This window comes from Lemur catta, chromosome 11 (assembly GCF_020740605.2).
Source record: "Lemur catta isolate mLemCat1 chromosome 11, mLemCat1.pri, whole genome shotgun sequence".
Taxonomy (NCBI): Eukaryota; Metazoa; Chordata; class Mammalia; order Primates; family Lemuridae; genus Lemur; species Lemur catta.
The window spans coordinates 84,119,631-84,145,412 of record NC_059138.1 but is presented as its reverse complement, the minus strand read 5'-3'; positions in this window follow the sequence as shown (position 1 = coordinate 84,145,412).

Below are 25,782 nucleotides of genomic sequence, written 5' to 3'. Positions count from 1 at the left end.
TCTTTTCCACAGTGTATGTTTTTGTCTGCTTTATCAAAGATGAGATGACTATATGAGGATGGTTTTAATTTTTTTACTATCTTTTTTTTTTTAAGGCTGGTCATGTGAAGTAGTGGCAGTGGAGAAGGAACAAACGAATCTGTAACTGGTTGTGATCAATTAGTTGTAAACACCACTGCACTTGGACCTACCGAGGATAGTTTTATATCTGAGTTCTCAGTCCTGTTCCTTTGGTCTGTGTCTATATTCTTGTGCCAGTACCATGCTGTTTTGGTTACTATAGCCTTATAGTATAGCTTGAAGTCTGGTAAATTGATGCCTCCCAATTTTTTCTTTTTGCTTAAGGTTGCTTTGGCTATACAGGGTCTTCTCTGGTCCCATATGAAGTGTAGAATTATTTTTTCTAGATCTGCAAAAAATGATGTTGGTATTTTCATAGGGATTGCATTGAATCTATAGATCACTTTGGGTAGTACAGACATTTTAACAATATTGATTCTACTGATCTGTAAGCATGGTGTGGTTTTCCATCTGTTTACATCCAAAGATTCTGCCAAGAGACTACTGTAATTGATAAATAAGTTCAGCAAAGTCTTAGGTTACAAAATCAGTGTACACAAATCAGTAGCATTCATATATGCCAACAATAGTCAAACTGAGAGCCAAATCAAAGACTCAATACCTTTCACAATAGCGACAAAGAAAATAAAATACCAAGGAATATATTTAACTAAGGAGGTGAGGATGGAAATGTTTTGAGATATCTGATATTGGGATCGATAATTGTAAAGCATTGTTGTGAGCACTAAATGAAACATGAAAGGGGCTTAGTAAAGAATCCAGCTCAATGAATTTTAGATAGAGAAAATATATTAGGGATTCCAACCTGAAAAACAAAATAATTGTTTTTCCACTACAAAAAGTATCCAGGCAAGGCCTGTAAAACCACTTGTTAAGAATGTTAAAATTATGGCTGGTCCGATGGTAGTGGGTTATCAGAACTTATTGACATCAGTGTCACCAAAGTTGGTATTCAAACCCCCACTGCTAAATTTGACTAGAAAAAAAAAAAAGAATGTTAAAATTATAATTTTAAATGTGGGCCATTTAAACAGAAGACTTAAAGTGTGGTCCATGGACCAACAGCATCAGCACCACCTGGAAGGATGCCACAAACACAGAGTCTCCAGCCCAGCCCTACCCTGCTGGATCAGACTCTGCACTTTAACAAGATTCCCGTGTACCTTGTGCGCACATTACAGTTTGAGAAGGACAGTTCTAATACATCTTCCAGCTCCAGGGTTCTGTGATAAAAGTGACCAGATAATTCAACAGAAGCCTCAGGATGTTAATTAGGTCTCCTGAATCCACTAACACTTTCTCTGCCAACACCTGGGGTTTTTTTTTTTTTTTTTTGTACTTTACATTTATTCTAGAGATATTTCCATATCAGCACATTCGTAATGGTGGCATTACAGTCTTATGGCAATATAGTCACTTTTGCTATAAGAAAACTCGAATTTGTTCCAATGCAATTGATATGTATTGAGCATAATGCAAATTTCACATTTGCTTATGTGTGATTTTTGTCTGCAAGAAATGCTAGGTGAATGCAGAAAACTGCACCCTGCTGAGCTGAACCATGGAAGGAATCCACAAGCCACACCCAGGCCCTCACTTCAAACATCCTCCAGCCAGCTTGGCTTACTGCTATGCTACGAGCCTCACCCATGCAGGAGATGGGGCACTTTGGAATAAACAATTCCACTCTACAGGAAAAAATATCCACTTTTGCAAACTAAATGTCTAAACTTCTTTTTCTGGATAGCTCATTCCAAAAAACGGGAACAGTAAAATCACAAGTAGTAGAGACATTTAAAAAGACATTAAAACATCTCAAATACAAGAGAATCACATTTCCTTCTAACATTAGAATGGCTCTTTTTTATTATTTCAAAATATTAAGGGGGTACAAATGTTTTAGTTTACAAGGATAGTTTTTGTAACGCTTGAGTCCTGGCTATAGGTGTGCCCATCACCCTAATGGTGTTCATTGTACCCATGAGGTAGGTTTTTGCAGAAAGGCTCTTTTTCTGAACACTTATGTGGGAGGATCTGATTAACAACAGGAGAAAAAGAGTGACAAAACCGTGCTGCCAGGAGGTGGCGCCAGGCAAGCAGCTGGGAGCTGGGAGATGTCACAGACACAGCCTTCTGGAAAAATGAGACTGCTGAGACACAGCCTCCCAGAGAACAGAGGCTCCGGAACAATGCTGGCGGCGAGGAAACTTCAGGGGCGAGGGTGGGGTGGGATAAAAGTGTGGGGAATCTTAGTGGCCCAACATCAAACCAGGAAACTGAAGAACAACTTTTTCCCATTCCTCACGAACTCCTCAACATAAGCTAGCGGTTTTCAAACTACTTGGGGTGCACAAGAATCACCCAAGATGTGTCGAAAATGTAAACACGATGGTGGGCCCAAACCAAGATTTAGATGTGCAAAGTCTGCGTTATCAGAAGCGTCCCAGGGGATCCTGATGCAGGCGTGGTCCTCAGACCACAGCTGGAATTATTTTAGAAGTGAACAGATTGTGCAGCTCTAGAGTTGAGTGCAATAAAGACTGACATTGAATCTCACCTCTGAGTTTACAAAGGGCTTTCACATTGAGACCTAGAATTACCTTTTTATACACGTGGCAACTGAGTAGCCAGCCAGCCCGCCAGCCCCATGACCAGCACCTTCAGCTTCCAAATCCCACACCCTTTCCTCAGCCCCAGGCAGCCTCTCCAGGGCCCCAGGTCAAAGAGAGACCAGGCAGGGGTTACCTTGGTGGTTCTCAAAACATGGCCCCTGGAACCAAATCACCTGGGAACTTGTTAAAACGTAACTTTGAGGGCCCCAGCCAGACCTGCTGAATCAGACTTGGGGCGTGGGCCAAGCAGCCTGTGTTTTAACAAGCCTGCCCAGTGATACTGAGGACGGAGGCTGACGCCTGGGTTTCCTCGGCCTGACCCAGGACCCTAAGTCATCCTCAGTGTCCAGATCCCGCAGGCAGGTGTGCTGCTAAGCGGAGCCAGCCTTTGGAGAAATCTTGGCGGGTGGAGGAGGGTGGAGAGGGGCGAAGGTGGGCTAGTGTGGGCCTATTTCTAAACCTTTCCCCACGGTCAGGCATAAACCAGCGCTTTGGGGGCCTGCTGATTTTTACTGCTTCTCCATGTGACCACACTGCGTCCTTATTTGCACACTGCTCAGGGGAAGTTCACCTGATATCAGATCAGATAAACTTGTGTCTGCCTCAGCCCCACCCCTTCTGTCCCCGCGGGCCATCTGGATGTTGCTGACCTTCAGCCCCAGCCCCAGCTCAGGTCCTGGCACCAGCTGGCCCTAAGAGGGAAGGAGCACCAGCCCCACCCTCTGGGAACTAATTCCTCTTCATCTGTGTCTGCCGGGCTGAGTCCCTGCTGCTTGCTAACACACAGTTCTAGTGGAGGCATCTGGCTCTTGAAAGCTGAGAATTCCCTACTCCCCCACAGCCCCCATGGAGGTGATACCTTGGGGTATCTGATACCTTGTTCAGGCTCCAACATCTCCTTGGTGACATCTTTCCCTTTACCCATCCACCCCCTTTCCAGGAAAAGTGAGCCAGTCCTTCCTCTGGGTACCTGTGACACCTTGAGCTCGCCTCACAGCCTTTACCTCCCTGAATTACAATTCTTTGTTTACTCCTCTGAAATCCTTTTTGTATTCCCAGTACCTGTAACTGTTCCCGGGCCCAAAATAGAGCATCGGTGAATGTTGCTTAGATGGGATGAAATGTTCGCTTTCCTTCTAATCACAGACTGAGACCAGTACGCTGCACTTGAATCCCTTATACCCAGAGAGGCAGTGCCTCAGCAGACCATGAACGCCAAAGTGAACCAGAGCAGGTATCATTGCCTCCTGGGCCTTTCCCACATTAGGCTGAAGAATTTAGACCCTTCCCTGCACTCTTCATTCCTTCTTCCCTCAGGGAAGCAGCGTAGTGTCCCTGGACCCTTGCTCCCCAAACCCAGGCTGCCAAGTCTGCCTAACTGTTGAGAGAACAGCACAGAGGATTCTGAATAAGGATTTTCTTTGGGTGAAAAGAATTTATCACCCAAACTGGGGCAGTTTGGAGAGTGAAAGGGGGTACTTCCATGTGCTTTACCTCTTTTGTGCCACACAAGGGCTTTCTGGGAGGAGGGTGCTTGGAATAACCAAACACCCATCACAGAAACACACAACACAGCAGAGTGGGAATAAAAGGAATTCTATGTGTATAAACACACCCTCCCCTCCACTGGGCAGTCTTAACCTGAGTAAGCGTAATCATGCTTACCATTCATTATCTCACTGCACCAAATCACAGGGTGAAACCTCCCCATAACAAAAGGATTCCCCGATTATAAAAGGGACCCTTTAAGAAGCAGCTTTTCACGTGTATATTTATAGATCGATCTTTAAATGCTTAACAGAGAAAGAAACTAAAAGCTGAAGTGTTCCAAGTCACTGCTTATTAAATATTAAAAATTGAGATAAAGTTAATCTCAAATGTTGATGCCAAGGATTTTCCTATGTTTAGCTTTAAATAGTTGTTTCACCAGTAATGTTTTTCACTTTACTAGGTAGGATGCTAAAGTGCCAGATATCCAGCTCGATATTGGACCCAGGGAGTGTGAGGGTGCCACCAGTTAGGGGACTGGCCCTGAGTCACACTGTTATTAATAGAAAGAGCCAGAGCCAGGACTTGAGCTCAGCCTCCGGCTGCAAAGCCCAAACTGGAGCCTCTAGGCCCCGCATTGCCCCTTGGCTAGGGCTGCCTGAACCCCCTACATGCAGCCCTTAGCCCCTTTGCACCCACCAACACTTCCCTCAGTCCCTTCCAGTCAGCAGCAGTGCTTTCCAAGACGGCTCTTATTCCACCACCTGAACACAGCTCTCCAGTGCGTTGTCCACAGGAATTGACGCGAATGGTGCATCTGCTCGGTCTGAGCCACAGCAGGAAGACCGTGGTCTCAGCGTCCTCCAAGGCCTGGCATGGGCTGCCTCTAGGCCAGACTCCAGACTCATCTCAGTACACTCAGCACTCTCTGGAGCACTGTACCTGACACCCACGCTGCCTGCCGTTCCAGGGTTCTCTTCCTTCTCTGAAGAACAAAACTCCTTCCCACCTCAGGACCTTCCCCAAGTGGTTCCCCTGCCGGGAAAGTTCTTGCCCACCATGGTTTATCTGCTGACTCTCTTTCTATAAACAAGAATTTCTATGCATGATTTTTGAGCTCATCTGTTGGGTTTACTACTCTCTCTTTAGCACTGGGCATACCTGGTACATAATAACGAGTAATCCAGCCATTTATGTTCTTCCCTCTCCGCCAGTGCAGAGACTCCCCACAGCAGCTCCTGGCATGGGAAAGCTTCCAACACCTCCGTGCAGTTTTGGATTTCTCCAGAATTCTATGTTATTTTTGTGCCACCATAAAATTGAAAGCCAACGAGATACCTTACTAAGCAATAATTGTCTTTGTTGACAATTATTTACAAATAACAGAGATAAGTAAAATTTCCTTCCGATGCTGAATTTCTGAACAATACTCATTGGTTTCCTTTGCAACATGTCATTTAAAGACCTTCCTGGAAAAAGATCCTATTCACAAAGCAACCAAAGATATAAACTACCAAGAATAAACTTAAAAATAAATGTGTAGAGATGATATGAAGAGAGCTATGAACGTTTGCCAAGAGACACATTTTAACAAATAAACACTGAATGAGAATTCTCAAAATTAAGGTGTTAATCTATGTGTTTTGCACCATCCAAATAAAAATGCTAACATTATTTTTTCTGACATTTTAACCAAATGATATCAAAGTACCTCTATCTGTAAGAATAACAAGCAAAGATAGTACAAAATTCTGAAAAAGAAAAATAATAAAGAGGAGACTCACTCTCCCCCAAACATTAAAAGATATGCACAAGAATGTTCATGGTAGCGTCACTGATAATAACAAAAAATTAGATAAAACCCAAATGTCCATCAACAGTAGCACCGATTCTACTGTCTCAGTTGCTTTTAATCAACATTATTAACAGTTCCTGGGCCCTTTTGTTTTTCAAGAGGGAAAAAGAAATGGGATTGTTGGGTTAGGGCAGATACTCTTGCTTAATCCTATCAGTAAATTGAGTTGCTGCACTTGTGCTCCAAGTTTTTTTTGCTTTTGTTTTTGTTTTGTTTTGTTTTGAGACAGAGCTCTGTTGCCCGGGCTAGAGTGCCATGGCGTCAGCCTAGCTCGCAGCAACCCCAAACTCCTGGGCTCAAGCAATCATCTGCCTCAACCTCCCGTGTAGCTGGGACTACAGGCATGCGCCACCATGCCGGCTAATTTTTTCCATATATTTTTTAGTTGTCCAGGTAATTTCTTTCTATTTTTTTAGTAGAGACGGGGGTTTCCCTCTTGCTCAGGCTGGTCTCGAACTCCTGAACTCAAACGATTCTCCTTCCTCGGCCTCCCAGAGTGCTAGGATTACAAGCGTGAGCCACCGTGCCGGGCCTGTGCCCCAAGTTTGATATATCAAGGGCCAACATCTGGACAGGCCTAGAAGAAACCAGTCTGCCTGTGAAGTTCCCATCCACACTCCTCTGGGCTCTGGTCATATAACAGCATAGACCAACAGGTCTCAGGATCCCTGGAGAACAACAGCCCGTGAGTTCTTTGGCCATATTTCTCTATTCAAGATAGTTAACCCAGTGACTTAAGACAGATAGGCCATGCCACACTTAACTGTCACTGGCCCCAAAGTTTCGGCCTCCTAAGTGTCTTTTTTTTCCAATAAGCCAAACCAGGACAGGCCACGGGCATAAGCACAACATTTGGTTGCCGGGGGGACGGGGGGGAGGTGGTGTAGAAAGAGCATGTGTGCTAGAGTCCCTTCTAAACACCACTCCATGTCCTCAATATGTTAAGAGGTACCTTCCTCAACATGGCAAGTCCTAATATAAATCCAATGTTCCAATAGAGGAAAATGCAATTATCAGAAGTTTGATAGAATATGAAGCACATTAGTACGTAAAAACCATATAACTTATGAAACAGAAGTTCATTTATATTGTGGCAGTGTAAACATTGTAATTTTTTCATTAAGACAGAAACTAAAAACAGGTTAACTATGAACACCTTCATATAAAGAGAATGCATTGGCAGTGACTAAACATGCATGTAAAATCTTCCTATTTTATCCACTAAAACAGCTACGCCATTTCTACACCTCTCCAAACAATAATAATAGCTAAGATTTACATACCACTTAGTAATGCATCATACAAATTAACTCATTTATCCTCCATAACTACATAAGAGGCAGGTAGTATTTTTATTGTCAGTTTACAGATGAGGAAACTGAAGTTGTCAATCAATTAATCCCAGCCCCACAAGCCTTGCTATTTCACTTTGTCATCATCTAGCTCTTTCAGTGGCTTTGTGGCTTTTGTGGTCTGGCTAAAGGCCAATCTCCCTAGTCTAGGCTTATTGGTGGTGACATCAGAACTGCCAGATCTCCACTGGACCCAGAGGTGGCTTCCTTCCACCGGTCAAGATTGGTGATGCTGGGTTATCTGTAGTTGTCCAGGGCTGCCATCACTGAGATTGCTGGCATCACTGCCAGCCAGATTGGCAATCTGGTGCACCCCCACTCCAGGCTGTTAGATCACAAGTGGGGGCTTGTCTCTCACCGGTTCATCCCTTCTGAGGTCTACTCAGAGAAGTGGAGATCGATGCTCTTGAATGGAAGGATGAGGTGCACAATAGATAGCTGAGTTCATAGGTCAGGAGAGATCTGAGCTGGCAGCAGAGATTTGAGAACTATCTGCAGAGATGACAGTGAGGTGAGAAGACAGCTTAGGCCATTGCCCAGAGGGATGCTAACATTTAAGTGCCTGGCAGAGGAATTGGTATTGTTTCCTTGAGCTCCATAATTGCCCCTTGTTTGTTATTTTTCTTGCACTCAATTGTATTCCCGTAGTAAAAACAGTAAAATCTTCAATTATGGCAAAGTTCTGTGGCCTTGTCTTTGGGAATAGTGAGGACAGGAGGAACCTACACAATAGGGTCCCATATGAAAGAAGGTTGGGGCATAGACCTCACTGGAGGGGATGGTGAAGTGACCAGGATGAGAGAAAAGCAAACTGAGTCCCTGAGAATTATAGAAGTGGGGGATGGGGTAGGGAGAGGAAGACCAGGGGACCCAGACTAGCCTAAGGAAGAAGGAATTAACAGAAGAATAAGCATGAGGACCCAACACAGAATACAAATTTAATAAGAATTCATTTTATTTATTACAAACTAAAGACATTATAATGACCATTTATTAAGTGCCATGTGTTTGGCACCTTTTGTAGTGGTTTCACATACTTCTAGGGACACCCCACTAAAGAGGTGCTCAACGTCCTCTTTCTACAAGTGAGGAAACTGAGGCTCTGAAAGATCTCCTGGTGTCTTGCTGGTCAGAAGCTCTGGAACTGACCTATGTTCTGATTCAGCCATTTCCCAACTTTGGGAGCTGGGGCATGTCACTTCATCTTGAACTCTTGAAAGACACCTGGCAGCTGAAAGACCCCAGACTGGGAATCACAGGTCTCTAGGGGCTCTAATGCCTCTCCGCTGCACTCCCCCTCTGCGTTCTGTCAACCTTACATAATGAGGTTCAGAAAATATGATTAAGTATAGAGTTTATTCGAGTGCAAAGCTTGAGGATGGCCACCCGGGAAAGCACCAGCTCCACAGGAATGGTGTCAGCGTTTCCAAAGTGGAGAAGTCAAGGTTTCAACTATATAGGCAGAGATGGGGAAGTTCCAGCAGGATTACATTTTCCAAACAAGACCAGGTGCATGGGCCACTGCGATTTGATTGGTTACAGATGGCTACATTCCAAGGAAGATTACTTTATTGCCCCATAGGAGGGGTTAGTGATCAGAGGAGGGGTCTGATCTCTGGGTCCTTTGGTCTTAATTATTTACACACACAAAAAGGCAGAAGATGCAGCTGCTTGGCACGTGACTGAGGTTTCATAGCCTCATTCCTCTCAAGGCTCAGGATAATTTAAAGTGTCGACGCATTTAAGTTTGAAGTATTTTAAGTTTGTATTATTTAATTTCACAGTTCCAAGTTCCCAAATCCCTATTTTATAGGTGAGGAAACAGGCCAGAGGCAAGAGCAGGTCTAGAACCTCTGATTCTGAAGCTGAAGCTGCTGGCAGATCATCACGGACAGTTCTTTCTCAAAATTGACGCCCAGAGCGGGAAGAGACTAAGTCCTCGCTCTTGAGGGGAAAAACAAAGCCCCAGGCCGCCGGCCTTGAAGTCCGGGCGGAGGCTGGAAGGGCGCCCGAGTGGCCGCGCCTCCCTTCTGCGCTGGCGCCGCCGCCAGAGTCCGGAGCCGGGAGCGTCCACGTCTCCGGTTTTCCGGCTCTGGGGGCGGAGCCGCCTCTGCCCTGGGGGATCCCTTCTTCTCCAGCAGCCTGTGGAGACCCACGCGGGCCGCTGGGGCGCAGCCAGATTGCAGTTGTCAGGGAAACCTCCTCTGGCCTCCCGGGACCGCAGCTCCCCCTCCTTCCCACACACTGGGCAGAGGAAATAGCTACCAATGAGATAGCGGGAGTCCGTGACGTCACAGTAGCCGGGCAGGTTTCAAAGCTTTGGCTGAGAGCTTAGCATGACCCTTGGAGCCTCTGGCCAGGTCTTGGGAAGAGTGGTGCAGGGTGACAAGAAATGAGTCAGAGAAACGCAGCTGCCTCTCCTCCCGGGTGTCCCAAGACAGCCCCTATTATGTTACTCAAAAATGCACCTCTCCCCTGCCCCACCTGCTCCGCCTCCGGAATTCCCTCCGCTGCTGGCACCAGCCTCTACTTCAGGAGTGGCGGCGCTGGGCGGGGGTGGAAGATTGGGCGCTGGCAGAGCCGGCTCCGCGGAGGAATCTGGTCGCTGGCTGTCGATTCTAGGAAAGGCTGAGTGGGGTTCAGGCCGCGGGGCGAGGTGTCACGGAAAAGAAGCCAAACTTTGTAAGATAATTTAAAGAGGTTTATTCTAAGCCAATTTTGAGGACCTTGGACTGGAGCCATGCCCAAGAAGCCTTGAGCAAGTGGACTCGCGGTGGTTGGGTTACGGTTTGGTTTTATCCATTTTAGGGAGACAGGAGTCACACATAAATCAAAACATGGAAAGCATGCATTGGTTTGGCTCCCAAAAGGTGGGACATATCAAGGGGTGGGTGTTATAGGTTATAGGTGGATTTAAAAACTCTTTGGCTTGTAATTGGTTAAAGAAATGAAGCTTTGTCTAAAGGCTTGAAATGTTTTAAGTTAAAATAAGGAAGTCCGTTAATCAGAGAGAAACCCTGGGACTTCCAGGTTTAGTGATTTGTTATTTAAATTGAGGAACTGCAGGTTTGTCTTGCATAGCCTTAGGCCTTTTAATGAGTGACAAAGGATATCTACAAGAAGGGAAGGGAGCATGATGAAGAATGTCCGACCTCCCTTCCCACGGCCAGTAACTCTGTTTTAGGGTATCCCCTTGGCCAAGAAGGAGTCAAGCAGCGGGGTGGAAGGCTTAAGATTTTATTTTAGTTCACAGAGGTAAGGGGAGGAAGAGCTTTTCCTGATTGGGGAGGAGGAGGGAGGGAAATGCCACTCCGTCAAACAGAACTCTGCTCAACTAACTGCTGTGTGCTTGGCAGGAGGGGGCAGAATTGGCTAGAACTGAGCTGCGGGGAGCCTGAATGCCAGTCTGTGAGTCTCCACTTTGTCTTGCTGGAGATGGCAAGCAGGCAGTGAAAAATGTGGGCCGGGGGCCACAGAGGCCAGGCTGGACGTTCCTACAAGCGGACTTCTACGCACTGGTATTGGGGAGCAGGGTGGTGTCTGACCATTTCCAAAACCAGCTCCTTCCCAGTGCTCAGGGCTGAGGCCTTGGGGCTGTCCTTCCAGACCCCTGCTTGGTGTCATCCCATCCCCTCCTCTCTGTGAATTCTCTTCCCCTTCCAATTTGGCTTCAAGGTTTCCCCCAAGAAGAACAGGGCAGGGTTTCAAGTGGTTCATCAGCCCTAATGTCTTCTTGCTTTTCAACCACTTACTGCTGCAAATTTACATTCTCCTACCTAACCCAAATCAAGAGGCCCTTAAGGTCACAAATGACTGATACCCATCTAGAGGATCAACTGACACTGTGGACCTCCATGCTGCAACCTAATATTCAAATGCTTTCCAACAAAAAGTAGACACAACAAAGTCATTAAAGGGTTAATTGACTTTAAAGTTAACAAATAGTTTTCATTTTTTTAATTATTAAGTACATAGTAGTTAGATTTTTACAAAATAGTGTACATTTTTAAGTATATCTAATTGAAGTTTCTTAAATGCAGCCTTATTTGATTACAGCTAAATTAATGTGGACTTCCAACATGAAAAGATTCCCCACCCCTGGTTTAAGGTGAGGAGCCCTCACCCTGAAGGGTAGAAGAGTGAGGGAACTCCTGGAGGAGAGTCTTGTCAGAAAGGGGGCTTGCATGTCCCTCAGCAGCAGGGCAGGGAGTCTCCGAAGGGTTATAGCAGGTTGGGGTTTTGTAACTGCAAGGCTGTATCTTATCTATTGCTAGCAATGGTGTGGTGAGGTTTTGTAGGGTATGCAAAGCAGGCAGGCTCCAAATAGCTAAAAATCTGCTCCTTTGGGCTATTTTAAAAATAATTGGATGTGTAAAAATTTGCATTTGGCCCTGGCAGGCTTTTGATCTAACAGGTCTCAGCCATAATGAAGAAATAAACAACCTAAGGACCAATGCACAGAGGCCATCTTGTCATAAATCAATAGATGGAATTATATAAATCAATACATTTATATAACACATGGACTGAAGGAGGAGAGAAAGGTCTGCTGATGGCCTTCCCTCTAGCCATGACCTTGACTTGGGGTCCTCTTTGTGAACTAAAATAAAATCTTAAGGCTCCCCCTGCCACTGGCTGAATGGACTCCCTCTTGGCCAAGGGGATATGGCAAAACTAAATTGCCTGTCAGGAGGAGGGAGGTCAGACATGCCTCATCTTGCTGCTCTCCCTTCTTGAAGACATCCTTTGTAACCCATTAACAGGCCTAAGAGTATTCAAAACAAACCTGCAGCTCCTCAATTTACACAACAAATATATGTCTGGTGGCTTGTCTCTGATAAACAGCCCCTTATTTTAAAACATTTCAAGCCTTTAGACAAAGCTTCATGTCTTTAACCAATTAAAAGTCAAAGAATCTTTAAACCCACCTATAACCTGTAAGCCCACCCCCCTCCCCTTCGAGATGGCCCACCTTTTTGGGCCAAACCAGTGTATGCCTTCTACGCATTGAGCATTGATTTACGACTTTACCTGTAACCCCTGTCTCCCTGAAATGTATAAAAACAAACTGTAACCCCACCTCAGCAAGTCCACTGCTCAAGGCTTCTTGGGCGTGGCTCTAGGTCATGGTCCTCAAATTTGGCTCAGAATAAACCTCTTTAAAATTATTTTACAGAGTTTGGCTTTTTTTCCCGTTAACATCTTGGATAGTAAATGAAGGACATCTCATTGCAGGCAATTTCCACTCTCTGATGGCTTCTAGGCCTGCCATTCAAGGTCCTTCATGATCTGGTTCCCCCTGTGCTAAGTGTTGTAATGGCATAATGGGGAAGATAGACTTCTTAGAACACAGCCTTCCCCATGTCATTGTCCCACTCAAAAATCCTAACAGCTCCCTACTGTCCACTCTGCCCTGACCACAGGCCTATCTTGATCCACTGATTCTTAGTGCCATGTCTGCTCCCCCGGCCAGTGTATTGAGTTCCTGGGGACTGGGTGAGATGTCCTAAAGCCGCTTGCCTCCACGCCTGTGGCAGACGCTGTCCCCACTTTCCGTTCTCCCCTTCCTCCATGATAACAGACTCTCACACAGCTGCTCAGAATAGTAACTATGTTTCCTGGCTTCTTCTGCAGCTAGGTGTGGCCAAGTGTATTAGCTTCCCAGGGCTGCTCTACCAAGGTGCCATAAACCAAGTGACTCAAATAACAAAAATGTATTGTCTCACAGCTCTGGAGGCTAGAAGTCCCAAATTAGAGTGTCAGCAGGGTCACGTGCCCTCTGAAACATGTAGGGGAGAACCCATCCTTGCCTGTTCCAGCTCCTGGTATTTACCGGCAGTCCTTGTTGTTCCTTGGCTTGTAGATACGTCACTCTAATCTCTGCCTTCAGTGTCATGTGGTGGTCTTTTCCCTGTGGATCTCTTTGCCTCTTCTTATAAGGACATCAGTCATACTGAATTAGGGGCCACCCTAATGACCTCATCTTGATTACATCTGCAAAGACCCTCTTTCCAAATAAGATGACATTTATAGGTACCAGGGGCTAGGACTTCAATATGTCTTTTTGAGGGACATGATTCAAACCTTAACTTCTGGTCAAGTGAATGTGATGGAAATAGAAGGACCTTCCAACAACTTTTCTTAGAAAACAACATGTGTGTTCCCTCTGCTCTTTCTTTGTCCCTCTCTCCATTCTGCTGCCATCAAGGATTATGAAATTGAAGCCACACATGGCATAGAGGAGTCGTGGTTCTCAACAGTGCGGAGCACCGTTCCAGCCCTGAACAACATACTGGGCTTTTCCTTGAAAGAAAAATAAATTTGTAAGTGTATAAATCCCTTATTATAGAATTTCTATCCCTTGCAGCAGAACCCAGTTCTAACACACTTCATGTTATCCCTGACTTGGGGCTTCTCAGTGAGGTTTGGTTTTTTCTTGGGGTTACCAAGGGGAATTGAACACAGGTCCTTTTGCTTTTAGATCTTCAAACTAATTTGGGAACTACGTCATGAATTCTGCCTCTCAGACACACTCACCAGTGCCTATGCTCTAGCTTCTTATCTGACTTTTTTCTCCCTTCCCTCAATTCAGAGATTCTTAATCTCTTCTAGGGCAGGAAAAATTTGTTCTCTTACATTCATCCAAATCTAATAATTCTGCCATAAACTGCCTGCCTTGAGTTCCTTGGGGCTTTGACTTTTGAGACTCAAAATCTTTGTCTCATTCTGTTTTCTCAAAGATGTAGTTTGGAAACCAGAAATCCAGAACAGACGTTTTTGGGTTTCTGTGCCCCTCTTTCCATGGGGTTGATACCTAAGTAGGGAAAAGGTCACAACAGACCAAGAATGACCAGGAATGAAGACACATTGGCTGCCTTATCAAATATGAGCCTGCCACGTGAGCATGCACCTAGATGTAGTATCGGAAAAATACTAGAAAAAGTCTTTAATAATATTCCCCCCAAGAGAGTTCTGTGTTCAAATAAGTCTGAGAAACATGCAGAGCTTTTACTATGCTAATATGCATTGTGAGATAGATTACGGTATTTCCTGAATTTATTTTCTCTGCAGAACCATTTACCAACACATCAAAGTCCCGGAGAGTTCTGTGTTCCGACATGCATTTCTGTGTAAGTACGTGTGGTGCGTCAAGGCAGAGACAGTGTCCGGAAGGAAACACAAGAGGCTGGTACAAATGTGGGGAGACAGCAGGAGGGAGATTTCTTTTTCACTATATACCTTTAGGTATTTTTGGCTTCTGTTTATTATGTGCATGTATTAAAATAGATAAAATAAATTTGTGAATGCTTACATGAGCCTAAAACTATATATCCAGCTGACATCATATTTAACTGAACCCTTACAAATGATAACTACCAGTCTTACTAAGGGTCCTCTTGAGAAATATTACTCATTGGCAAACGTGCAGAGAAGGGAACCCTTGTACACTGTTGGTGGCATTGTCAGTTGGTACAGCCATTTTGGAAAATCACATGGGGGTTCCAAAAAAAACTAAAAATATTTTTTAATATTTTTTAATATTTAAACAATTTTTAATTAAAGAAATAGAAATTACCATATGATCTAGCAATTCCACTTCTGGGTACGTAGCCAAAGAAATTGAAATCAGTATGTTAAAGAGATGTCTGCACTCCCATGTTTATTGCAGCACTATTTAATAGCTAAGATGTGGAAATGACCTAAGTGCCCATCAATGGATGAATGGCTTTAAAAGATATACACAGTCAAGCGAAATTAAGGCTGTGGAGGCAGACATAATTTGATAAAGGTTTATTGAAAGCCAAATGTGAGGGTCAACTCAGGAAGACATACAGACAAGTTGGGTGCGTTCCAGAGTCTGCTACGGAAGAGTTTTATAGGAATGTTTAGAAGAAGTAAGAGAGACTCCACCAACTAAAGTTGTTATTTTCATTGGATACAGGCTAAAATGTTTCATGTGCAAGACAATCAGTAAAACTTTATGATTCAGAAACAAATCAGCATCCTTTTCAGTATCAGTAGGTTACAGATGAATCAGCACATCAACAGTTTGAGGAACTCCCGATGAGATTTGAGGAACTCACAATAAGACTTTTTACTTAGGGACAGGATGTAAGCCATGACTCATAGGACATTTCCCAGGTGGTTAATTTGGAAGCCTGCCGAATGTGGCCTGTCGGTTATCAACACAATGGAATACTATTCAGTCTTTATTTTTTTTATTGTTTTATTTTTTATTTTTTATATGTATTTTTAGTTGTCCATATAATTTCTTTCTATTTTTAGCAGAGATGGGGTCTTGCTTTTGCTCAGGCTGGTCTCGAACTCCCGAGCTCAAATGATCCACCAGCCGCAGCCTCCCAGAGTGCTAAGATTACAGGCGTGAGCCACCCCTCTCAGCCTATTCAGTCTTTAAAAAGCAGGATATTTTATCATTTCCAACAACATGGATGAACATAGAGGACATTAAGCAAAGTGAAATAAGCCAGGCACAGAGAGACAAATACCGCATGATCTTACTTTTATGTAGAATCTAAGAGTTGAACTCTTAGAAATAGAGAGTAGAATGGTGGTGACCAGAGACCAGGTGAGGGTGGTGGGAGCAGTGCAGGGTGGACAGGAAAAGGGGAGATGTTGGTCAAAAGGTACAAAAGTTCACTTCAAGAGGAGGAATAGGTTTTGGTGATCTATTACACAACTTTAACCCAAACCCTAACCCAATTACCTATAGCATGGTGACTAAGTTAATAATATGAATAACATACTGTATATTTCAAAATAGCCAAAAGAATGGGTATTAAGTGTTCTCACCACAAAGCAACAGTGAGTATTTGAGGTGATTGATGTGGTAATTAGCTTGATTTGATCAGTCCACAATGTATACACGTATTGAAACATCACATGTGCCCCCATAAATATATGCAATTATCATTTGTCAAGTAAAAATAAAATGAAACTTAAGAAATATCCCTCAGAAACTTTTCACTGAACTAGATGTAAGAATGACATTGAGGACGTTCTGAAGTAGGAAAGCAAGAAAAATAAAAACAAAACAAAAGCTGATTTAACTGGTCTGGTGTGGAACTAAAGCTACTGGCTTATTTTAAAGTTCTATTGCGCAGCTGAAGTTGAGACTTATGGGGATTCAGAGGGATCTTTCAGGGGTCCTCATTCAATAGCCATTTCCCTAGTGTTACTCAAGGCACCAGGCACAGGAAATTCTAGTGAGTAAGACTCAGTCTCTGTCTTCCAGTGGCTCCTGGAGCTGGAAGTTGCTCCGTTTCTTATCAAAGATGTGCCCAGAAAGAGCCTTTCCTCTACCCTTGCAGCCCAGCCTCACTGTGTATGTGCGAGTGATGCCGGGGGGTGGGGTGGGGTGGGGTGGGTATGTCTCAGTGAAGGGAGGAAAGGTCCCTGAACTCGGCCAGTGGGTTCTTGGCTTTGCACTGGAAAGAATTTGAGAGCGAGCCAATTAGTGACAAAGTTTTTTGAGAGAGAGAGGCAGACAGATCCTACTCCACAGACAAGAGGAAGGGTCCTTTCGTGAGCAGGTGGGGGACCCCTTATGGGCAATGGTAACATTTTTAAATGTTCAAAAACCCCACTGGGAAATAGCTGTACATGACCAGCATTGTCTTCAGATCAGGGCATAAAGGTTAATCATACACTGTTGTCCCAGAGAGGTAAACACAAACAGTTTCTAAGGCATCCGGCTTAGTAATTCATCCATCCTCGGTGGTCCTGGGCCAGCAACTTGCTGGCGGCTTCCTTGTTCAGGGTGGTTAGGGTCTGGTATCTGCCCAAACAGCTGCTCTTATGCTCTCTCTACCCTGCTTTTCTGCCGTATCCCTACATTACTAGGGCTGGGCTGGGTGAGGAAGAGAGGCCAGGGCTGGGACTGAGCTTAGCAAGTCAGCCTTGGAAGCTAAAGCTATCTGGGGCACCTGGAAGCCCAAAGGCAGCCTAGCCCTTCCTGGCGCTTCTGGGAGGCTCTACATTGCAGGGGAGGTGCATGCAGGAGGAGTTGGCCAGCATGAATAGTAGTAGGTTCTGGATTTTGCCCTAAGAAAGCCTTTCCACTTGCCAGCCCTCTAACCTCATAGTTGTTTTTTTTTTTAGCATCCCAGATATGGAATCACCCAGCCTCTATTTTAAACTACAGCAAATAGAGAAACCATCATTTCAGGGGAGAGCATTCCAATTTTGGATAACTCTAATCTTATTTTATCTCAGATTTTTTATTTGGAAATAATTATAGGCTCATAGGAAATTGCAAAATTAGTACAAACAGTCCCTTCTCCCAAAAGTGACATTTGTATAGCTGTCAAAGCCAGGAAATTGACATTGGCACATTACTGTTTTAGAATAAAGGTTTTATTTCATCAATTTGAAAAAACAAAGAAACAAACAACCTCCATTCACTTGCTTGTATGTATATTCTTCTATGCAGTTTTTTCCCATGTAGAAATTTGTGTGACCACCACCACAACTAAGATACAGAATAGTTTCGTCACTGCAAAAGAACTCCCTCCTGCTACCTCTTTATTTATACTCACACTCCTCCCTTCATTCCCCTCGCTCCCCTGGAAACCACTTACCTTTTCTCCATCTCTAGATAGAGAATGTTGTAGAAATGAAATCATACAGTATGCAATCTTTAAATATAACAGCTTTATTAATATAGAATTCACATAACATACAACTTATCCATTAAATGTGTACAATTCAATAGTTTTTAATCTATTAAAAGAGTTGTGCAACTGTTACCACAATCAATTTTAGAACTTTGTCATTATCCCCAAAAGAAACCTTGCACCCATTAGCAGTCACTCCCCATTTCTTCCAAACCCCCAAACCGTAGGCAACCACTAATCTACTTTCTGTCTCTGTAGATTTGCCTATTCTTGACATTTCATATAAATAGAATCATATAATATGTGGTCTTTTTGTGACTGGCTTCTTTCACTCAACATAATGGTTTAAAGTTCCTGTATATTGCAGCATGTACCTCATTCATTTTTATTTCTGAATAAGATTTTATTGTATGGATAGACCACATTTTGTTTACCCATTCATCAGCTGAGGGACATTTGGGTTGTTTCCTCTTTTTGGCTATTATGAATTATGCTTCTATGAATATTTGCATACAAGTTTCTGTGTGGACATAGGTTTTCATTTCTCTTAGGTTTATATCTAGTAGTAGAATGCTGGATCATATGATAACTCTATGTTTAACCTTTCCGGGAACTGCCAAACTGTTTTCCAAAGTAATTGTACTATTTTATATTCCCACCAGCAGTGTAGGAGCGTTCCAATTTCTCCACATCTTTACTGACATTGGTTATCATATTTTTTTTGATTGTGAAGTAAGATCTCATTGTCATTTTGATTTGCAGTTTCCGTAGTGACTAATGATGCTGAGCATCTTTTCGTGTACTTATTGGACATTTGCCTGTCTTCTTTGGAGAAATGTCTATTGAGATCATTTGCCCATTTTTAAATTGGATTATTTGTCTTTTTATTATTGAGTTATAAGTGTTTTTTAGGTATTCCAGATACAAGTCCTTTATCAGATATATGATTTGCAAATATTTTCTTCCATTCTGTGGGCTGTCTTTATGCTTTCTTGGTTGTATTCTTTGAAGCACAAAAGTTTTACATTTTGATAAAGTCCAATTATCTTTACTTGTTTTTTATTTTGTTGTTTGTGCTTTTGATGTTATCTCTTGGAAGACTTTTCTTAAATCAAAGTCATGAAAATGCATTCTTATATTTTCTTTGAATTTTACCTCTGATATTTAGGCCAGTGATGCATTATGAGTTACTTTTCACATACGGTTTGTGGTAGGAGTTCAACTTTATTCTATTGCATGTGGATATCCAGTTGTCTCAGCACCATTTTGTTGAAAGACTTTCTTTCTTCTTTGAATTGTCTTGTCATCCTTGACAAAAATCAACTGACCATAAACCTAACATATTTTTTCTGGACTGTCAATTCTTCAGTCTTGAGTTCTTTTTTTTTTTTTTTGAGACAGAGTCTCGATTTGTTGCCCGGGCTAGAGTGAGTGCCATGGCATCAGCCTAGCTCACAGCAACCTCAAACTCCTGGGCTTCAGTGATCCTACTGCCTCAGCCTCCTGGGTAGCTGGGACTACAGGCATGTGCCACCATGCCCGGTTAATTTTTCCTATATATATTTTAGTTGGTCAGATAATTTCTTTCTATTTTTTTAGTAGAGACAGGGTCTCGCTCTTGCTCAGGCTGGTCTCGAACTCCTGATCTTGAGCCATCCACCTGCCTCAGCCTCCCAGAGTGCTAGGATTACAGGCATGAGCCACCACGCCCGGCCCAGTCTTGAGTTCTTTAGCTTTGTAATATGTTTCAAAATCACGAAGTGTGAGTTCTCCAACTTTGTTCTTTTTCAAGATTGTTTTGGCTATTAGAATCAGCTTGTCAATTTCTGCAAAAAAAATCAGCAGGGTTTTTATAAGAATTACATCAAAGATGCAGATCATTTTGGGGAGTATTGCCATCTTAGCAATACTGTATTAAATCTTGAAATCCATGAACACAAGATGTTTCCCCCTATATTTGTGTCTTTAATTTCTTTCAACAAATTTTTGTAATTTTCAAACTATAAGTTTTACAATACTTTTTGTAAAATTTATTCCCATTTTATTCTTTTGAATCAATTGTAAATGGAACTATTTTTGAAATCATTTTTCAAGCATTCATAGCTAGTGTAGGGAGATACAGCTGATTTTCGTATATTGATCTTGTACACTGCAATCTTACTGAACTTGTTTATTAGTTTGAATAGTTTTAAATGCATTCTTTAGGATTTTGTACATCATGTCTTCTGCATATAGAGTTTTATTTCTCTTTCCAATCTGGATGCCCTTTGTTTCATTTTCTTGCCTAATTACTCAAGCTAGAACCTCCAACATTGAATAGAAGTGGCAAGAGTGATGTTCCTTTATTGTGAGTATGAAACCTTTTCAGAGTGACTTGAGGTCTTCGGTAGGCAGAATAATGGCTCCCCAGAGATGTTTATGTTCTAATTCTTGGAACCTCTGAAAATGTTAGGGTATATGGCTGTCTCAGTCTGCTTGCATTGCTATAAAGAAATATCTGAGGCTTGGTAATTTATAAAGAAAAAAGGTTTATTTGGCTCATAATTCTGATGTCTGGAAAAATTCAAGATTGGGCAACTCCATCTGGCAAGGGCCACAGGCTGCCTCCACTCACGGCAGAAGGTGAACTGGAGCTGCCATGTGCAGAGACCACATGAGGAGAGAGGAAGCAAGGGGGCGGGGAGGTGCCAGGCTCTTGTTAACAACCAGCTCTCAGAGGAATGAATAGAGTGAGACCTCGCTCATTACCCAGAGGATGGGAGGCCTGTACTAAGCCATTCATGAGGGATCTGCCCCCATGACACAAACCCCTCCCCTTAGGTCTCACCTCCAACCCTGGAGATCAAATTTCAATAGGAGCTTTGAGAGGACAAACATCCAAACTGTATCAATGGCAAAGGGAATTAAGGTGCTAATCAGCTGACTGTAAAATAGGGAGATTATCCTGGTAAACCCAGTGTAATTGCAAGAGTCTTTAAAAGTAGAAAGGATAATGGGAAGAGAAGGCTGGAGAGACCACAATGTGAGAAGGACTTGGCCCAGCATTGCTGGCTTTGAAGATGGAGGAAGATGACTGAGTTCAGGAATGCAGCCTGCCTAAAGAAACTGGAAAAGGCAAGGAAATGGATTCTCCTTAGAGACTCCAGAAGGAAAGACAGCACCATTTCAGACTTCTGGCCTCTAGAATTGTAAGATGATAAATTTGTGTTGGTTTAGGCTATTAAAGCCACAGAAAACCAATACAAGGACCATCCAGGTTGTTCCTTTTTATTGCCAGGAAGTGTCCCATTTTATGTACATCCTGGAGTTTGTTGGACTGTTTACCCATTGAACCCAACCCAACATTTGTGTTGTTTCTAGTATTTTGTTATTATGATTAAAGATGCCTTTAATATTTATGTGCAGGCTTCTCTGTGAACATAATTTTCATTTCTCTGCAATTAATGTTTAAGAGTGAGATGTTGAGTCATGCACATTCAGTTTTGTAAGAAACGTCCAAATTATTTTCTGGTGTGGCTGTACCACGTTACATTCCCACAAGCAGTGTATGAGAGACTCAGTTTCTCTGCATCCTTGCCAGCATTTGGGATTATCACTGTCTTTTTATTTTAGCTGTTGTGATAGGTGTATAGTAATATCTAATGGCTTTAATTTGCATTTCCCTAATGGCCAATGATGCTGAATATCTTTTCACGTGGTTATTTGCCATCCAGTGAAATATCTGTTTATATCAAAATATCTTTTGTCAACTTCCTAATTGGATTGTTTCCTTTTACTGTTGAGTTTTGAGAGTTCTTTATATATTCTAGATATAAGGTCTTTGTTAGATATGTGGCAACTACATATTTTTAAAAAGTTTTATTACATAAGTAGTACACGAATACATTTTTCATTTAAAAATGGTAAAATAAGGTAGATAAACTTAAACCCTTTCTACCATCCTCCTAGGGGTAGCCATTGTTATGTATTTGAAGTATATCTATCTAGATCTTTTAAAAAATACTTTCCCCAAGATATATGTGATCCCATAGAATGTATTTGGTATTGTTTCATGTATGGGTTTTACATAAAAATTACCATACTGTTTGTATCATTGTGCAAGATGCATTTTGACTCAAGAATATTTTAGAGATCTCTCCCTACTCTTAAACATCCTAGTCCATTCTTTTACATTGCTGCGTGGTATTGCATTAGATGACTACACTGCATTTTGTTTATCCATTCCTTTGTTCCTAGGCATTTCAGTAGTTTCCAGTATTCCTCTATGTAAACAGTGTTACAGTGAATCACCTTGCACATGACTCTGGGCATATGTGCAATGTGTCTCTAAAAGAGATACTAAAAAATGGAATTTTGCAAACATGAAAGTCTGTGCTTTTTTTTTTTTTTTTTTTGACAGAGTCTCACTCTGTTGCCCTGGCTAGAGTGCTGTGACATCAGCTTAGCTCACAGCAACCTCAAACTCCTGGGCTCAAGCGATCCTACTGTCTCAGCCTCCCGAATAGCTGGGACTACAGGCATGCTCCACCATGCCCAGCTGATTTTTTCCTATATATTTTTAGTTTTCCAGCTAATTTCTTTCTATTTTTTTAGTAGAGACGGGGTCTCGCTCTTGCTCAGGCTAGTCTCGAACTCCTGAGCTCAAACGATCCTCCCGCCTCGGCCTCCCAGAGTGCTAGGATTACAGGCGTGAGCCACCGCGCCCGGCCAGGTATGTGCTTTTTATATTTTAATAGCTCCTGAAAAATTACTCTCCAAGATGTGTTTCTCCACACCTTGGCCAACAACCACAAGCTTTTGAATGAAGACCCACTATTCTATACCCCACCTGCCTACCAACTGTAAAGATGAGGGGGTGTGCGGTTTGAACAGGAGTGTGATTTAGACCCATGGCTGATGGGGGAAAGGAAGGGGCTGGGGGAGCTCACACTGAGTGCCTTCTGTGTCCCAGGGCTGGACCACCATGCTTTCAGCTCTTCTCTGCTGGGAACAGACCGGAGGAGACCAAGGAGACAATGAAGACTAAGTTCAGTGGGATCCTGTGTTAGACCTTGAAACAGAAAAAGTAGAAAAACTGGTGAAATCTAATAAACTCTGTAGTTTAACTAATCGTATGGTACCAATGCCAATTCATTAGTTGTGACAAGTATACCCTGCTTATGTTAACATTAAGAGAAGCTGGGAGAAAGATATGTAGGAACTCTCTGTATAGTCTTTGCAACATTTTTGTCAATATAAAATTATTTCAAAACAAAAATTTATAAAAGGAAAGACTTGAACGTGTAATTAAATGCATTGCGTGGACCATATTTAGATCTAGTTTCAAACACGATGACTATAAAAGGCTTTTTATCTTGAGAAAACAACATACATCTGAATATAGATTGGATATTAGATAATATTGAGGAATTATTGTTAATTTTATTAGGTGTGACAACATTACTTTTATGTACAAAAATCATCTTGACCTGTTGAAGGCACATGCTGAAGTGTTTATAGGTGAAATATAATTTGTTTTAAAATATCTAGAAAGAAATAAAACAAACAACAAAAGTACTTATGGATAAAATAGTATAATTTCCTGGGTTTACTTTAAAATGTTCCAGAAAAAAAAGGGTGGTTGGGTGAAAAGAAAAAATTGGCAAAATGTTGATACTCATTGAAAGTGAATGAAAGGTACATAGAGGGTTTGTTGTAATATTTCCTCTACTCTTATGAATGATTCAAAATTTTCCATAATTAGAAGTGAAATAGTCAACACCACTTCATGAAAGCGAGTGACGTACTGACTCCCACTTCTTTCTTCCCACGGGACTTTTCCACACTTCAGCGGCACTTCCTATGTTGTTTTACACTGTTCACAGAACCTGTCTCTTCCTTCGTTCCTTGTGGGCAGGAACTGTGTCCATTCGCTCCAGCAAATACTCGTTGAGCATTAATTGTGCTGCCCTGGGGACATGAAGGTGAGTGAGGCAAATGGGTTATAGTTCAGAGGAGCCCTCAAATATGAATTAAATGACTGTGCCCATAATGTACAATTGCTACTAAGTGTTGTGCAGGAGAATACGCAGTAAGTAGGCAGGAACTTGATTAGTCAGGGAGCTCAGGAGGCTTCACTGAGAGAGTAAGGACCAATGTGCAGGATGAGAAGGAATCAATCTCATTTGTCAGTCAGGATGCTTTTGGCTTCAGGTAATGAAAACCTCAACTTAATTGGCTCAAAAAATAAGGAAAATGTATCATGCCATATAAAAGTCCAGAAGTAAATTTCCATAGTCATCAACTCAGTGGTTCAACAATGTCATCAAGAACCCAGGTTTTTTCATCTTCCTCATGCTATTGTCATAGTGTCAGCTCACTTCCTTTCGTATTGCAAGATGGCTTTCACAGTTCCAGATGTTATGTGCAGATGTAACCATGACAACAAGAGGATCCACTCTTCCCTGTGCTGCTTCTACTCCTCTTTTTAAAAAAAGTTTTAACATTTATTTATTATTATTATTACCATTTTTTTTTAAGAGACAGGGTCTCACTCTGTTGCCCAGGCTGGAGTGCAGTGACATAATCGTAGTTCACTGAAGCCTCAAACTCCTGGGCTCAGGGATCCTCCTGGCTCAGCCTCCTGAGTAGCTAGGACTATAGGGACATGCCATTGTGCCCAGCCAATTTTTTTAAATTTTTTTGTAGAGATGGGGTCTTGCTATGTTGCCCAGGCTGGTCTTGAACTCCTGGCCTCAAGCAATCCTCCTTCCTCTGCCTCTCAAAGTGCTGGGATTACAGATATGAGCCATCACACCCAGCCACCTCTTCTGGTTTTAGCAGAAAACCTTTCTCTGAAGTCTTGAAACAGGCTTCTCCACAAGTCTTATTGGCTAGAATTATAATACGTGATGCTTAATCCAATCAAGGGCAAGAGGAATGGAGCCGTCCTGTTTGTTCAGACCAAGCAAGTGTGATTCACTCCCTGGAGTTAGGACTGAACCTTGGGCCTGTTTCCATAGAGTAGAGTGAATTCCTAAACAAAATTGGGCTCTGCCAGAAAGGAAGAGGGGTGGTAGAGGAATAAATTGGGGTAGGAAACCAATGGTGTGTATTTGCTATACTAGCCAGAGGGACGAGGCAGAGCCTGTCTGGCAGTGGGACCAGCATGTGCAAAGTCCCTGAATTGGGAAAGGCTACAAGAAACCAGTGTGGCTGAAACACGAAGTGCAAGCCGGGAGCACCGTGTACGAGGGGGAGAGCTTGTGGGGTCCAGATCACACAAGATCTACTAAGCCTTGTGCATTAATTTCCTGTTGTTGCTGAAACAAGTTATCACACATTTAGTGTCCTAAAACAGCACAAATGTATTGTCTTGTAGTTCTCAAGGTCAGAGGTCCAGAATGGGTTTCATGGGGCTAAAACAGAGGTGTCGGCAGAGCTGCGTGTTCTTTCCGAAGGCTCTGGTGCAGAGTCTGCTCTTTGGTGTTTCCCACGTCCAGAGGCTGCCTGCGTTCCTTGGCTCATGGCACCGTCACTCGGCACTATGCTTCCATCCTCCGATCTCCTTTTCTGACTCTCTAGCTCTGACCCCTCTGCCTCCATCTTATAAGGACCCTTGAGATTACACTGGGCCCACCAAGCCAATCCAGGACAGTCTTCTCATTTCAACAACCTTAACTCAATCACATCTGCCATATAAAGTAATAACATATTCAAAGTTTGGGGACTAGGCCATGGATGTCTTTGGTGGGGGGGCATTTTTCAGCCTAACACACCTT